A 15,696-nucleotide genomic window follows, 5' to 3' on the forward strand; every position below is an offset into this window, starting at 1 on the left:
AGAAACTCCAACGGGAGAATGACAAGTTCATCGCTCCATTATTAGACAGGATGTTGAACGGAGAGGACATTAGACTTCAGATGGACCAAGAGACTGTAAATGTACTCTAGCTGCCATGAATTTCATGGAACATGCACAGTTAATGATCAAAATATCCAAGCTGTAGCATAGAAACATTGATACTGGTTGCTGGTTGTGGACAGAACAAGGTAGAATTGCTCTCATATGTGTCCTCTGTAGGACAAGCACAAACTTGCTTAGGGATATAATTTCTTGCAGCAACACAACACAACTCAGAAAACTGGGTATCTCTGTTGTCATGGAAACATGCACTGTCCTGGCGACATCACCCTCGTTGTGACAGACACTTCCTTTACAAACACAGGTGAAATGGTGGAATGAAAAACAGCTAGTTCTCATCTTCCACCAGTCAGCCATTACATATGAATCCTGGTCTTTTCTTTCTGTTTCTGTCACCTATTTCTAGCTTTTATTTGCTGCTCCTGTCTCAGAAAGCCACGTCTATCTTCTATTCACTTAAAAAAAAAAAAACATACAACACAAACTCAGAGAGGTTGTGTATAGTGCATAGACGGCTTCCTCCTGGGAATCGGGTGTCCCAGAAAGCCTCGTAAAAGCAGAGAGATTAGCTTTCTGAGATCTATTTTCCTCAATGGCTTCTCTAAATTCTGAGATGCATGCAGATGTGCAGATGATGTGCAGTGAAGTGCTGCATTTCTGTTACATTACAGTTTTAAGGAGAAGCACCACAGATTTATAAAGGTACGTTATATAGATAACGGCGCTGTTTGTAAGGTTTGGCTAAACGTGTCTGTGTGTGGGGACCTCTTTCTGCCTCGATATTTTTAACACCAGCATTACAAAAAAGGGGAAGGCTCACTAAACACTGAATCTAATATGCAAGTAAGGTGAACCTAGAGAGTCTGTGTAATGGACTGAATCTTTGCATATGTTTTCAGCTATTCTAACTTCACAATAAGCATGATTGAAAAAAAAAAGAAAAGACATTTGAAGCAGGAATGCAGGATTCTCCCAAGTAGAAGAGTCATGAGTGGCCCATGCTTGACAGGACTTTGCCATTTACAGGCTCGTATTACATTTGAAAGGAAGCTTTGAGTGTTCAGAATTAGAACTAAGATGTCTGCTTTGAAGACAGCCCCATGCTGTAAACTTTAGAGTGTGCTAAACTGGGCAGCTTATCAAGTGGAAAAGATTGTTGCAGGGGTCCGGAGCCAACAAAGCCCATATTACATTTAATTGCTTACTTTTGAAGAGCACCTTTTAGATTGTTTGGGGGGATTTAAAAAGAACTTTACAGTTTGTGTCATCCATCCAAAAACAAGGCCACAAACTGTGGCCTTGTTTTTATTACATAGATCACATTGCAGTCTACACACTGCCTTGTAACAGTAGTGACTGCATTTCAACTCTTCATGATACCCTTAAATAAAATCATGTGCAAAAGTCAACTCATGAGTAGATGTAGTCCATCTGTCCATTTAATGTCAAAATCGAAGATTGTGAAGAAGATGAAGATGTAGTGACGTTTTCGGAGATATGTTTGCAGATGCAGATTATGAAACAGTACTTCAAGCTTTGAACATCACTCTGAACACTGTTCAGTCTATCATTTGACATAAATAGAATGACACAACTCCAAACCTACTGAGGTATGGCAATCCATCAAAACAAACAAACAAACAAACAAACAAACAAACAAACAAACAAAAAATGGTTAGGCAAGACAAGACCACCAAGATGTCCAGAAAAATCTGGTAAAAAAGGAGAACCATTGTTGAAGAAAAGTGATACAAATTGCTGTGTAATATTAGGCTAAAGAAGGCTGTTTAAGTCAGATGAGATCATATTGAGCTACATGCAAAATTGTTGCAAGTGAGGAAAACAAGGCACCATATACTGATGCTAGGGTTCACTTTCCAGAAAGAGTCAAAACATGCAGCTGGAGCCACAGTTGAGTTGAGGCAAACATGGAATGTGGGTTCTTGGTGTGTTAAATCAGGGATATTGCTGTATTATTGTCTTTTCACTTCACAATTACACCCCCAAAAATCCCCCCACGCAAAAAAAAAAAAAAAAAAAAAACATTTACATGTGGTCTTCATGTGACAAAATGCTTCATGTGACAAAATGTAACAAACGTTTACAGGGTTCAAATACTTAAGCAAGGCTTTGCTTACAGTCCCTCCAGCGGGTTCTGAGTGCGCCCTGAAGTCTCTCCCCCAAGGCATTTGCCTAGAAACCCTCCAAAAAAGGCCACCTAGGAGGCACTCTGAAATATCTTTACTGACTCGTTTTGATGTGATCTACTCTTCTTCGAGCTCCCCCAGGATAACGTAACTCCATTTCTTATCTCTAATGCTGAACCCAGTCATAAGCAGGTGAAACTTATTCCACCAGCTTGTATCTAGCGTCTCGTTCTTTTTGGTCATGTTCCATAATATCTTGTGACCATAGGTGAAGATCAGAATAAAATGAACAGAAATATGAGGATATTCACTATACAACTACATTTTTTAATGCCTTAAGAACAGCAGGCACAGATCAAAGGGCAAAAAAAAAATAAAAAAATCAAACAAAATTGACAAAATATTTTGCACTTATAATAAACTAAATGATTTAAAAAAGAAATAAAATCCAAGTAAAAGGAGTGACAAGGACAATACAACATAGAAAGGATCAATAGCCAAAGAGAAGAACTGAGTCTTAAGGGCAGATTCAAAATTGGCAGATAAAAATGTTTGAAGTCATTTTTGGTCAAGAAAGATGACTTGGACAAGATGTCTCAGGTGAAAAAAAGCTGATTTTCACTGCTGCATTGATCTGCCCGTCCAGTTTAAACTCGCTATCCATTTTAAAACTAACGTTTGGGACAACAAGCTTTCTGTAATCTGCCACACAGCCAATGTTCAGATGAGAAGAAAACTCATCTGAACAGTGACAGTCAGACTAAAAATCATCAACAACAGACCAGAGCAAAACTCGCAGTATAATGTATAATAAACGATGCACAAATAATGTCACTAAATCTGCACATACATTTATTAGACATTGAGATTCTATTATTATCATACTTGATTGAGTTTGCCACATATTTTTTGTAGTACCTGAATGGAAGGGTAGTCAAGGATGGTGTATCAGGCAGTGCACAGATCAGGCCTTTAGTGGAACAGTTCAAACTGGAAAGCCCACTGTTAGCCACGGCAAGGGGAGTATTTACTGCTCAAGTGTCTGCTTGTGGGTATTAACAAAACCACACACTGCAGAAAGTAGGCCATGCAAATTATGCCGAGCAGGCCCTGGGAAAGAGAAAGCTAAAGAAATAAAGACACAGAGAGACCCAAAAACACACTCAGAAGGAGAGAAAATGGGCCACACTGAATAGACAAAAAAAAAAGATATATATATATATATATATATATATATAAATAAAAAACACAAGCCACTGAATCATGAGATCAACTAAAGGAATGTGGGAGAAAGGAGCTAAACTGGAGCAGACTAAACATGGATATTTGCTTGCCGCTCAAGGGATGTGATGGTTAGCAGACTGTGTTGAGGTGGTGAGTCACTACAGACACCAGTTAGTGTGGTGTCCCAGATCTCCGGCCCACACAGTCTTGGAGTATCTTGGGATTACAGAGTGTGAAGGAGAACCATATAAAACTTGCGTAACACTTTCAACCACATTTTGTAACCTGGCTTCTTTTTTTTTTTTGGCCATTGGTTTTCAAAATGCCTGAGTAAAAAAACAGTGGACTGCTGACATTCCAACAGAAACTAAAAGATTCACTATGTTGGCACAAACAAAGATGATAGGAGGGGATAGAGAGTTAACTCAAACTTATTTCAATTTTGAAATATAATCTCTACCTTTGGAAGCAAAAATTAGATAATAAAAAATATGAAAATAAAATAAAAAATATGCTGCATTAAATAGGATCTGAGATACCAAAAAAAAGGCTAAGAAGAAGGAGGGGAAACAATCTGCCAAGTGTTCATTGAGATGGCTGCAAGGATACAAGATAACCTGATAGCCCTGTTTTACAGGCATAAAAGGGGAAGAGATGAAAAGTCATCCCTCAGGACATTTATCACATCATGGCCCATTGAAAATAAGACAGATCTGATTCTCATAATTATCACCTTCTATTCCATCATTTTTCATCATCTGCTTTATGTACCGGGAGTTAATGTGGTGAATGAAATCACTCCTAAAATACATTCACAGTATTCAATCAAGAGTAGCATTAATTTTATAATAATTGGATTATTACATACGTAGGCTTGTTTTTCATTTAGTTTAGTCAATAATCAATTTATTTCTAAAATGAGACTGAATAAAATGAAAAGATGACTGTATGTAATTCATTTATGATACAAATACAGAAAATAACATATAGGGGAACAAATGATACAAACACAATTAGGAAACTGATACAAAAACACCTACATGAGCAAAAATAATAATAATACTGGGTTATTTTAGCCTCGCCAAATTCTGGTTTTATGCTATCGTGGAAGAAAGTGTTTTTTGTTTTTTTTTTAAATATATATATATATATATATATATATATATATATACCATATATATATGTCTCTAACACCCAGAAAAGACTCAATAATACACATGATGCTGTAATAAATGATACAATTGTAAAATGATGATGTATATGTATAATAAGTCAGTGTTTTAAGTTCACACTAAAAAATAGATTTGTTCAGCATTCAGTTTCAGTTTCTATGCACCACAGATTTGGAACAAATTTCCAGAAAACTGTAAAACAGCTGAAACACTGGGTGCTTTTAAATCTCAACTTAAAACCCACCTGTTTAGAATTGCTTATGGCTAAATTAGGGTTAGAGTGCCGGTTTTGATGTCTTCCATGTTTTTATGTCTTTGATGTTTTTAATTTCTTTTTATTTCTTTTCGACGTTTTAATGATATAATGCTTTTTTTATGTCTTTCTCTTTCTCACTGTTTATTTCTGTTTTTATTTTAATTATGTAAAGCACTTTGAAATGCCTTGCTGCTGAAATGTGCTATACAAATAAAATTTGATTGATTGATTTATTGATTAAGATAGCACTTTACCTGCCAAGTCAGCACAAAAATGTAAAAATCTTATGTCAGTTCTATATTTAGTGAGAAAAAAACGACTAACTGTTGTTGCAAGACACAAGCAGCTCCTGCTTCTTCCACTATGTTCACATTTCTAATCTATTCATAAGCGTTACACAGCTGCCAGTTTAAGCTGGTCACAAGCCACAAGTCGAATATTATTCTCACATAATGTCAGATATAAAACACCCATAAAATTACACACTATGTTCCAAAAAATGTCCCACATAGAATCGTAGAAAATGTACTTTTGACCAAGGCAGATTGTGAGGACTAATCGATTGAATGCACGTCTGCTTTTGTCAACATTCAAAAGGATAAAACCGAGCAAGAGGGCAGAGTTTCTGATATCTTCTAAAAGTCTTACCATCTGAAGGAGGTAGAGACATATCCAACTTGGATGCTCTTTAACTTAGCCGTTCTTAGTTTTATACATGTTTTCTTTCTCCTGCCTCATTTTTATTTTTAAAAATAAGCATTGTTTTACATTGCTTCAGGATTGTTGTGTACAGAGGATCAGTGGAAAACATAACAAAAAAAGCTCTGTGGAGAAATAAAATCTAAACTTACACAGCAAACTATCTCAAAGCAATCAAACTGTGAAAAATAAAATACACTTTTTTTTTTTTCCTTCAGATAGCTGCCATTGAAATATTTCATCTTCCTTGCAAATAACACAAACAAACCCTGATGAGTTAATCATGCGGCTCATTATCAAACCAGCATGGTGCGCGTGTATGTCAACAGTTATTCTTGATCAGTATTCACTGTGCAGTCATTCTGAATGGCCACTGGTGGAATTACTGCCTCATTATTTCTGGGCACAGAGTGAGTGGGCTGGGCTTGGTCGCCCGGCGTCATTAAAGTCAGCATTTTTGAGCATAACGGGCCTGGCGCCGGTCACACTCCCTTCCCACAGCCTTTTATCCAGCCATGATGGAAAAGAGGCATCCAGTTTTTGCAAGACAACTGTCATGATCTCCAACCAGAGGTGCAGTGCCTGGGGGCATCGTGCCATGCAGACCACCTGCATTGTGAAATATTACATATCTCTAAAGGCAATGTGGTGAAGGCACTCTGTGCTGCCTACAGCTGGGCTTTTGTCTGGTTCTCATATGGCAACACCGGCAGCAGCGGGGAAATCCATCGCTTTGCCTAAGCTGCCCTCGGCAGCAGCCTGGGCTTGTTTATCACCTCAGAACATATTGTCACCATTCACTCAAGCCTGATTCAAGATGGTAAGCCAGAGAGAGTAAGAAAGAACAGGGGGAAAGGCACAAAATCTGGACGAAAAGGGGGCGGGGGGGGGAAGAAGAAAACAGGAAAGTACCTGAAAAAAGACAAGGATTGAGGAGGAGGGAAAGTGAGCGTGAGAAGACTGGTGAGAGCATAATGGACAGGAGTGTGAGTAATTAAGGGAGTCTGGATTAATTAGGCCTCCGGTCTCCAAGCGTCTTCTACTCCCTATGAGCGTCATGGTAGTACAGGCCATAAACCAGCTCCCAAAAGTCAGCTGTTCTATTGCTACGCAGATTAGTGTAACAAATGATCAAGGCATGCCACCATGAGTTTTAAATCTACACCGGAAAAACGGTCGATTATGGTCAATGTTAAAAACAAACAGACATAACCTTCAGACTGTACAGGCATGTGTAGAGTCTTAATCCACAGCAAACATTTAATTTAGAAAGCTAAGACGCTCGAAACTGTCAAGTTAAAGAATGTAGTCTGCAGTCCAGGTAATATAGTGATACATATTAGTAGCATTAGTACTGTTCTTTATTGTTATTACTTTTTCAACTATATGACTCAAATAACTTTATTTAATGACGTTTTAATTTACTGAAACACACCTGTAGAAAGATGCAAATACTCCTCTGTCCTTTTGAAATTAGCATGTTTTCTCTCCAATTTGAGTTTTATGACTAGAACAGAATTGATATTCCTGGTTTTACTGTAAAAAGGTGAAAATAAATCCAACACATCTTGCTCAAGTCACATGATCAGTTTTTATTTTTCATCCCACTGCCCTTCCCTCTGTCCTGAGTGAATTAATTCAGCCTCCACTCTTCATGGCAAAGAGGGTAAAGTAAGAGAGGAGGACCCTCCATCTTAGAAGGACAGAACAGAAATCTCCCTCCTTCATTCCACACAATGCCTCTCGATGACTCTTTCAATTTTCTGCGTGATTGAAATCGAGTGAAAAGGCTTAGGAGGTGATGAGGGATAAGAGTCAGTGTTCATTTCAATCTGTATAAAAGCACCTAAGGAAACAAGGATCCCATTTACAAACCCTTTCAATTAAATAGTGAGCACAGCAAAAAAAAAGAAAATACAAAGACCTACCGGAATCAATATAGGATTCCTATGAAGGTGTGATGGTGGGAATCCACTATGGATTTAATCATTGTATTTGCAGCAGTACACTTGATTGTCCACAAACAAAAGAATAATAACAGACATAGAGGCAAAAAAATTAATCAGTTTTCATCTCTCCTACACCTCGTTTTCTTGGCTGTGTCTAAAAGACGAAAGGCTAAATATTTATTGAGGGTCCTGTGCTGCAGAGGAAGGCTGGAGAACAACAGAGTGGGGAAGCCGGTCTGATCGACGCTTCCGCTCCCAGCAAGTAATTCATTCTGAGAGGGAGGCACAAGTGCCCCACTCCTTTTCCCAGCACAATTTTATGATAATCCTAATAAATTATGATGCTCTGCACAGACATTAAAAACTTTGATTGGCTGTAAATCAAATAGACTTTGCCTCTCAGGTCAGAGAGAACTAGGATCATGACTGTGTGTACGCCTGACTCTCCGTTCCAACTATCAATTTTTCTTCATCTTTAAACCCTCCATCATCCTCGGTCCACCTGCCCATTTCCTCCCCCTCTTGCCTTATGTCTACTCTTGCACTTGGACTTAGTTTGTAATTTTCCCTACCAGTGGCCTTTCATTACCATCTTCCTCACCTGACTTAATAGATTTTGGGTTACTACATTCCACAAAGGGAAAAGAAAAAAAAAAAATCTGAGAACAGAAACTAGCATGGCAAGCAACAAATCACTGTGTGGAGCTTGCACGGTTAGTCACACACACACACACACACACACACACACACACACGCACACGCACACACACACACACACACACACACACGCATATATGACAAATAAGATCACTTTAGATTGAGTCATTAATGGATAACTTTGGCCATCTTCTTTGAATACTATTCCCATTGTCTGGTCTTGCCACTAAAATTGGCAAGTGTGTTTTTTTTTTATTATATTTTTTGATGAGCATACACACTGCAAAAAGTCCCCTTTCAAAAACAAGAAAAAAAAGTACAAAAATAGGGTATAATTTTCTTAAAATAAGAAAAATTATCTGCCAACAGAACAAGAAAATTTATCTTGTCAAGATTTTCTAAAACAAGAAAAAATATCTTACCAAGATAAACCTACAATATCTTAAAATTAGTGTATTTTTACTTAAAACAAGCCAATTTTACTTATACGAGTAAGATATATTATCTTATTTTAAGAAAAATTATCTCAAGTAAAGAAAATGTTACTTGACACTGAATTTCTTAAAATAGCATAAAATTTTCTTATTTTAAGAAAAATGTTCTATGTATTAAGAAAATAAATCTCATATATTCTATTTGTATTAGTAAAATTGGCTTGTTTTAAGTACAAATACACTAATTTTAAGATATTTGTAGGTTTATCTTGGTTAGATATTTTTTCTTGTTTTGGAAAATCTTGACAAGATAAATTTTCTTGTTCTGTTGGCAGATAATTCTTATTTTAAGAAAATTATACCCTATTTTTGTACTTTTTTTTCTTGTTTTTGAAAGGGGACTTTTGCATTGTATACCTAAATCTAGTTTATTTTTATTGTTGCATATGATTAAAATATATATTTTGTCACAGCTTTACTCAAGGTTCTTATGCTAAGACAAAAATCCAAAAATTTATCCTGTGAATACTGGAACAAAAGATGTTATTGGCTTGCTGAAATGAAGACATAAGTTCAATTACTTTTAACATCTTTATTACGTTTAAGTTTCACATAAACACAATAAAACATGACTACTGGTCAGAATTTAAAGTCTGGATGGGCATCTGATTCTGAAACAATCCTGTAAAATGACAGAACAATGACAATCTGACACATCTGCTGCACTAAGAGTCAAGCAAACCAAATTGTCCAAAGCAAAAAAAAATCTTGGGATTAGATGTCAACAATAGGAGCTTCCCCCGCAATGAACTTCTTCCAATAAGCCATAGCCTTTTATATGTGGAAGTCTTGCCTCAGTTACGGACGGCGTTCTCAAGACGTCTGTCAGCAGCACAGAGAGGAGTGGCCACACACAAGCATGCTGAAAGGTGTAGTAGCTATGATGTCCTCCTTTCAGAAGATCAGGGCAGGCCTGGTTCCAATGGCCAGTAGAAAGTTGGTTTCACGATCACCACAGAGCTGAAAAGTGGTCTTGTTTGAAGTTGTTGGGTCATCTGCTAATTGGAGCACAGACAGAAAAACAGTCACAAAACAAACCACGTTTTAGGGACTAATCAGTGTAATGATGAATCAGTATCATAAATTTCTTACCTCAAGAATGTGAAGGATGCCGTCACTTGCATTTCCCAAAGTTTCTTGTAGATGGTGCAATACGTGATTGGAGATGTGTCTGGCATAGGCTTCACCATGGCAACAGTTTGGTTTACTTGAAAAATAAAACAAGTCTTATTTTAGTTCATGTGCTCAATTACAATATTACATGCATTCAAGATGGCAAGAAAGTTATTTTAATTAAATCAAACTAGGACTACTTAAATTCACAAATCAAAAATAGTGTTTAAAATATCCTGGCAACAGTGTGGAATATCTAACCTAGGCTTTTAGACTCATTGCATTTAAGTTTTTTAATTACAGCACATCAAACACCCTCAGTTAGTGAAATACTAGGCGGAATTGCTCTTTAACCATTTCCCGAATCAGAAGTTACGAATGAGAAGCCATCTTAGCTATGTTAAAAAACGGAAGCTACCAAGACTCGTGTCGATATTTTTAAGCCACAGCTATTGTGGTTAATAACTGTTCAAAGCTCATATTTACAAGAGCGGCTCTTTAACCACGGATGAAAATTGGCATATCACGACATGCTAACTAGCTTCAGTTAGCTTATCTTAGAAAGACAGACTTTAAACTTACCTCTGAGTACAGCAGCTGTAGGGTCTATACACGTAAAAAAGTCCTCCATCTTCATTCATGTCCAACCGAGATTAGAGAATTTGCCAAAAGAAAATCTTATAAAAGTACAGTAGATAAAAGCTTAGTTAGGCTGTTACAACTGAATTAACGGTTAATCAGGGCAGTTAAATGATCTCTGGCGTTGCCGTTAGTGATGTGCGGATTGATACTGAAATATCGATTCTTCCGATACCAGAACTTAATTCTTTAAAATCTATTGTCAGATCCAAGGATCAATACTTTCAACACTTTAGTAATTTGAGATAATGTAGATTAACAAGAGCAAGTTAGAAAGTAACTAAATTATTGAGATCTTGCCGAAATGAAACGTTGTTAATGGGAACTACTTTTTCTTCCGCCTGGTGAGTATGTAATGTGTAAGGACGTAATGCCCATGCGCAGCGTGCTGCTGACGCTCACTCACTCAGAAATGAACATGTTGACAGATTATTAAAAAAGTGACATGGAGCCATTTCAGCTGTCATTTTATAGTAGTTTTAATAATTAAACAAGGATGTGTTTAGTAGGGTTATTACTTTACTAATTTTCTTTTTTTTAGTTTGCAACTCCATTTTCATATGTTTTGTATATTTCTGCTGAATTAAAATAGCTTATAGTAAACAAGATTGTTCTCAATGTACTTCTGAGTTTAAAATGAGTGCATCAGAGTACATTGTGTTCTTTTTATGAAGCCAAGATATGGATTACATTTATTTTTTATTTAATTAAGAAACAAATTAATTGTCTTTTGCACAAAGTATGGGATCTGTATTGCCAATACCACCTTAAATTTTACTCTGTATTGGATCGGAAAGAAAATCTGTTGTATCGAACATTAATACTATCTCACTGACATTTTGGGCGCTTTCCCATGTGGATTGTATGATGTCATAAAAGGGGTTACAAACATGATGAATAAAATATTGTTCAAACTAATATTAGTAACTTATAAAGTAAGAATTTGAAATATAAACCAAAAGTTAAAATATTTATCATGACATTGAGCTAATCAATATTGTTGATTCTAATCTCATTGTGTGGAATACCAGCCATTTCAAATCACACATCAATAGAAATTTCATGACATGTCAGTAAGAGGTTGCATCAAGAAGATCAAATTAAGAAGGTCCTTAGCAGATGGAAACATGCCAAGAATTATCTTGATATATAAACTGATATTGTTTCTGAAATTGTTGTGTTAAATGTCAATCGTTTAAATATTAAATTATAATTTCCTGTACACTCTGCCAACTTATACAAGAATATAAGTTCATGGGGTTTTTTTTTAATTTTTCATTGACAATAACACAAAGGATTCCATTTGGACATAGTCTGTTTTAATTATCTGAATACATTTAATTAAGTATGTGATTTCGCTTTCTGTGCTTGAAATAAGAAATTTTTACTTATATAAAATAAGTTCTAGACTTGAAGTTTGATTGGTAAATATTGATATTCTAGATTCTAGCACATATTTACTCATAATAAGTAATATTTTCTTAACATTAAGCTTTTATATCTTACTGAGATAATTAAGTACAAAAACACTTAAAATAAGAAAAATATTCTTACATAAATCCCTCTTGGTGAGAAAAATTATCTTGTCAGAAAGAAAACAAGAAAAATCTCCTTAATTTAAGATATTTAATCTTACTAAGATTTCAGTTTTTGCAGTGGCATAGATTGACTATATTTGTTTTTGGAGTACAGTGGACTGAAATCAAATACACACCACACCCTTCAGATGTTTAATTATTATTTTTAAGATTTTGATTATAATATGACTATATTTATGTTTGCATGGCACTGGATTTCAATATTTTCATTTCACTTCTGTATGTCTATTTTCCAATAGTTATTTATGTATGCTTTCATATAAGTGTGCAAATGCGTGTATGAATGTGTGAAAGATTAAATTTAGTGTAAATGCTTTGCAGACCTCGGATTTGATAAAGTGCTATAGAAGTGCAGGTCATTTACATTTTCCTATACCATTTAAAAGAAATGTCCTTGTACCTTCCTCCTTTGTAACTGTGTAGCTGTAGCTCCGAAATATGTTATTAAACTATGCATATCACTCCAATTATGATTTTGTCAGTTCTGCTCCTCAACATATTACACAGCATCATACAAAGCATTTGTTCATTGTGACACACACTGTTGCATGGCATATGCTTGTATTTTTATTTAGACACACAGATTTAAATAACCAATGAACTCAATAAAACCAGATTGATGCCAGCTGCTCACTCTTTCACTTGTGCCCTGTGTGAATTAATTTACCTTCAAACAGAAAAGTCATAGGTCAACAAAAACATTAATTTGTTGCCATAAATCTGATTAGCCGATTACTGACCCACCATTATTATTATTTGAAGGTTTTAAAAAATCCACATATCTTCATTAAAAAGTGTGGACATAAAAAAAAACAACTATTTCATTTGAGAGTGGCTCATCACTTACGAAAATATAGAAATCCAAAATCCAATATGTTCTGGGTACCTCCACTACAGTAATGGCTCTTTGTCAAAAATGAAATCATTCTTTACACACACACACAAAAAAAAGGCTTAGTGATGTCACAAAAGAGGAGCTGATCAGGCATGTATTTTCTAAGGTGAACCATTCAATAGATCAGAAGTGAGTTGGAGGAGAATGTGATTAAAATGTTCTTTTTGCATTGACTGTCACACCACTTTAGAAAACGTCCCAATTTAAGTGTTCACTTTACAAGGTGAGTGCATGGAGAGAATTATATTTGATGATGAACGATGTAATTTGTCGGGCAGTGACCCCATCCATTAAGACTGACTGCTTTTAAATGGTTATATTCAGTGGCAAGACGGTGTTATGGATCTTACTTTTCCTGGAAGATTGCTTATCAGTTAAGAGGACTGAATGGATTAAAGAAGAGAATCTTTTCAAAGAGTCATCTCAGGCTACTTAAATACAAGATTAATGAAATATCATGCGAGCTGGTAGAGACATCACATGTTCTAAATAAATGCTTGTTTTAAATGTTTTAACGTTCTAGAGTGGAGTTTTACGTTTTGTACGTCTACGTATTCTAATAGCTACAGTGTATTGCCATAAAATGCTGATTTTAGAAACCGTTGGTGTCAAGTGTCTGTTTCAAAATTCTAAACATAAGCTAAATATTATTAGACCAACTACAAAGGTAATTGCAAGAATGGTTTCGAAATAAAACAAAACCTGAAATTCACTTGTCATTAATCCAATGTTGGCGTCAAAAATTGCAGGCTCTGATATCAAATGGCATTTTTTTTTTCTCTCCAAGAGATCTCATCTGAAGAAATTACTAAAATTTTGGGGTGGGGGGGGAGGAAATAAGGTGATTTAATTTGTATGTCACAATTTCAACAAGGCAATCCAAAGTGCTTTGCAGGATCAGAAGGAAGTAAAACAACAAACAAGTAAAATATTGCAGTGGCAAAGTAAGGCAAAATGTTGACAGGCTAAAGAACAGATTACACTTTATGATGTCCCAGTTGTCATTGACCAAAGGCATTTCCAAATAAATTGTTTTTTTTAGCCTTGATTTACATTTTTGCAGATTTCTGGACATTTGTTCCAAATCAGTGGAGCTTAAAAAACAGAATGGAGTTTCTCCACTTTTAGTTCTAACTCTGGAGATGCACAGTAGACCTGAACCACAAATCTGGAAGAATTATACAACAACAGATATTTAAAAATACATTTTACTAATATTATCTTTTGGCTGTTAAAAGCAGTCTATCACTTATTGTCTTATAAATATTTGAAGCACAACCTTCACAGTGAGCACTTATTACAATATGGCTCAGTTGCCACTCTCACATTGTTTGATTCACTCATACCTGAACTGCTAAATATCACAAAAGCGACTTAAGAGCTGGTGATTCAGGAGTTCCAAATAATTTATAAAATGCTATTTTAGAGTAAACGGATCAGCCACCCATTCAATTATAAGGACCTGACTCTCCTACGAGGTATGATGAGACCATTTGGCACAAGATCTTTCAGTACAAAAACAATAAAATATGTCTTGTCAAAGTGAAGTTCATCTTACAAATGGATATATAACTCTGTCTGGTAAAATGAGTCCAAGTTATTGTCAAAGATTGAAAGTGATTGCTTTAAGCTTCAAACTTCCCGTATCAGACAAATAGACTTGCTTTCAGGAATTATAACAGACTGACCGCACTTGATGTGTAATATCATATAATGAATGTATTATTGTGCATTATTGCATCTCTATTCTCATCTATGTTTCTTCAAGAAATCACTCGTAGTGTTAAATATGTCAGATAACCGTTGTGCAACCCTTACAAGCAGCTCGCTTTTCTAAAATCCACCATATGTACAGTTTCCTCAAATTTTCACTGAATATCTCTTGAAATACACAAATGGTATTTGGTGACAGTGAAATTTAGCCATCCTTTGTTACAAAGGAATGGGCACAAACTCTGAATTATGGTGTCAGGCGGCTGCAAAGGTATTGGAAGTCATTATGTATAATACATATGAGGCTCAGGTGGATTTTATGATTATCATTATCTGTAATCATTTTCACATTTTCAAATCCCAGGAAATGTCTACTGTGTGTGGAGTTTGTCCCTGGTCTTTAAGTGGCCTCACTGGCTTTGTGGCACAATCAATGCACAATGTATTCATTGTCAGTTTTGTCAATACAGCGCTTTTATTACCCTCTTAATCCAATCAATAGTAGACGCGGTTCTATTTTATTTTTAAAGATTCCCTAAGATTTTATGACATTTTTTTATTTGTGTCTTGTTATACTCTAAGGCGGGACTGTCTTTAGCAGACTATTAGAAATGTAGCTAAAACAATGACGAGAGGCACAGCAAACATTCGCCTTCTGAGTTTGTAAGTTCCTGTTAAGTTCTGCCGTTTGAAATATAAAGCACCATGTATGGCAATAACATGGAGACTTATTCTCTGAATTATGTATATTTATGTTCTTGGCAGTTGGACATATGAGAATCATCACGGCACTAAAGCAAGGCGGCTGGAGAAGAGGAGTCATCAATCATGCGAGGTGCACATTTCCTGCAGCAGAAGACAACCTACAGTACATCAGGTCTGTGCACTGAGACCACAGTGAGTGGGATGCTGGAGGTAGTCAGAGACAAGTAATTAACTAAAAATAATATGTGCTTGACACAGCAGAGAAAACGTCTTTAGTAGAAACAGAAAACGCAACAGAATAAAACCTTCAGGATCGGACTGGAGGCCGGAGAGATGAAGGTTATGATGTGTGCT

The 15,696-nt window shown here is 35.9% G+C and overlaps 1 protein-coding gene and 1 long non-coding RNA gene across 3 annotated transcripts in view; both read right to left on the bottom strand.

The window, feature by feature from the left end:
* The window catches only part of LOC103473983 (leucine-rich repeat transmembrane neuronal protein 4), a 263,387-nt gene that overhangs the window by 222,607 nt on the left and 25,084 nt on the right, over positions 1-15,696 (bottom strand). The gene's annotated exons all lie outside the window — the stretch shown is intronic.
* On the bottom strand, positions 9,197-12,082 carry LOC145554163 (uncharacterized). The gene is made up of 3 exons (XR_014090205.1): positions 10,375-12,082; positions 9,772-9,886; positions 9,197-9,677 (listed from the first exon to the last, which is right to left on the bottom strand). It is a non-coding gene; the product is annotated as an uncharacterized LOC145554163 (long non-coding RNA).

The sequence above is a fragment of the Poecilia reticulata genome, chromosome 12 (genome assembly GCF_904066995.2).
Source record: "Poecilia reticulata chromosome 12, P_reticulata-male-v2, whole genome shotgun sequence".
Classification (NCBI taxonomy): domain Eukaryota; kingdom Metazoa; phylum Chordata; class Actinopteri; order Cyprinodontiformes; family Poeciliidae; genus Poecilia; species Poecilia reticulata.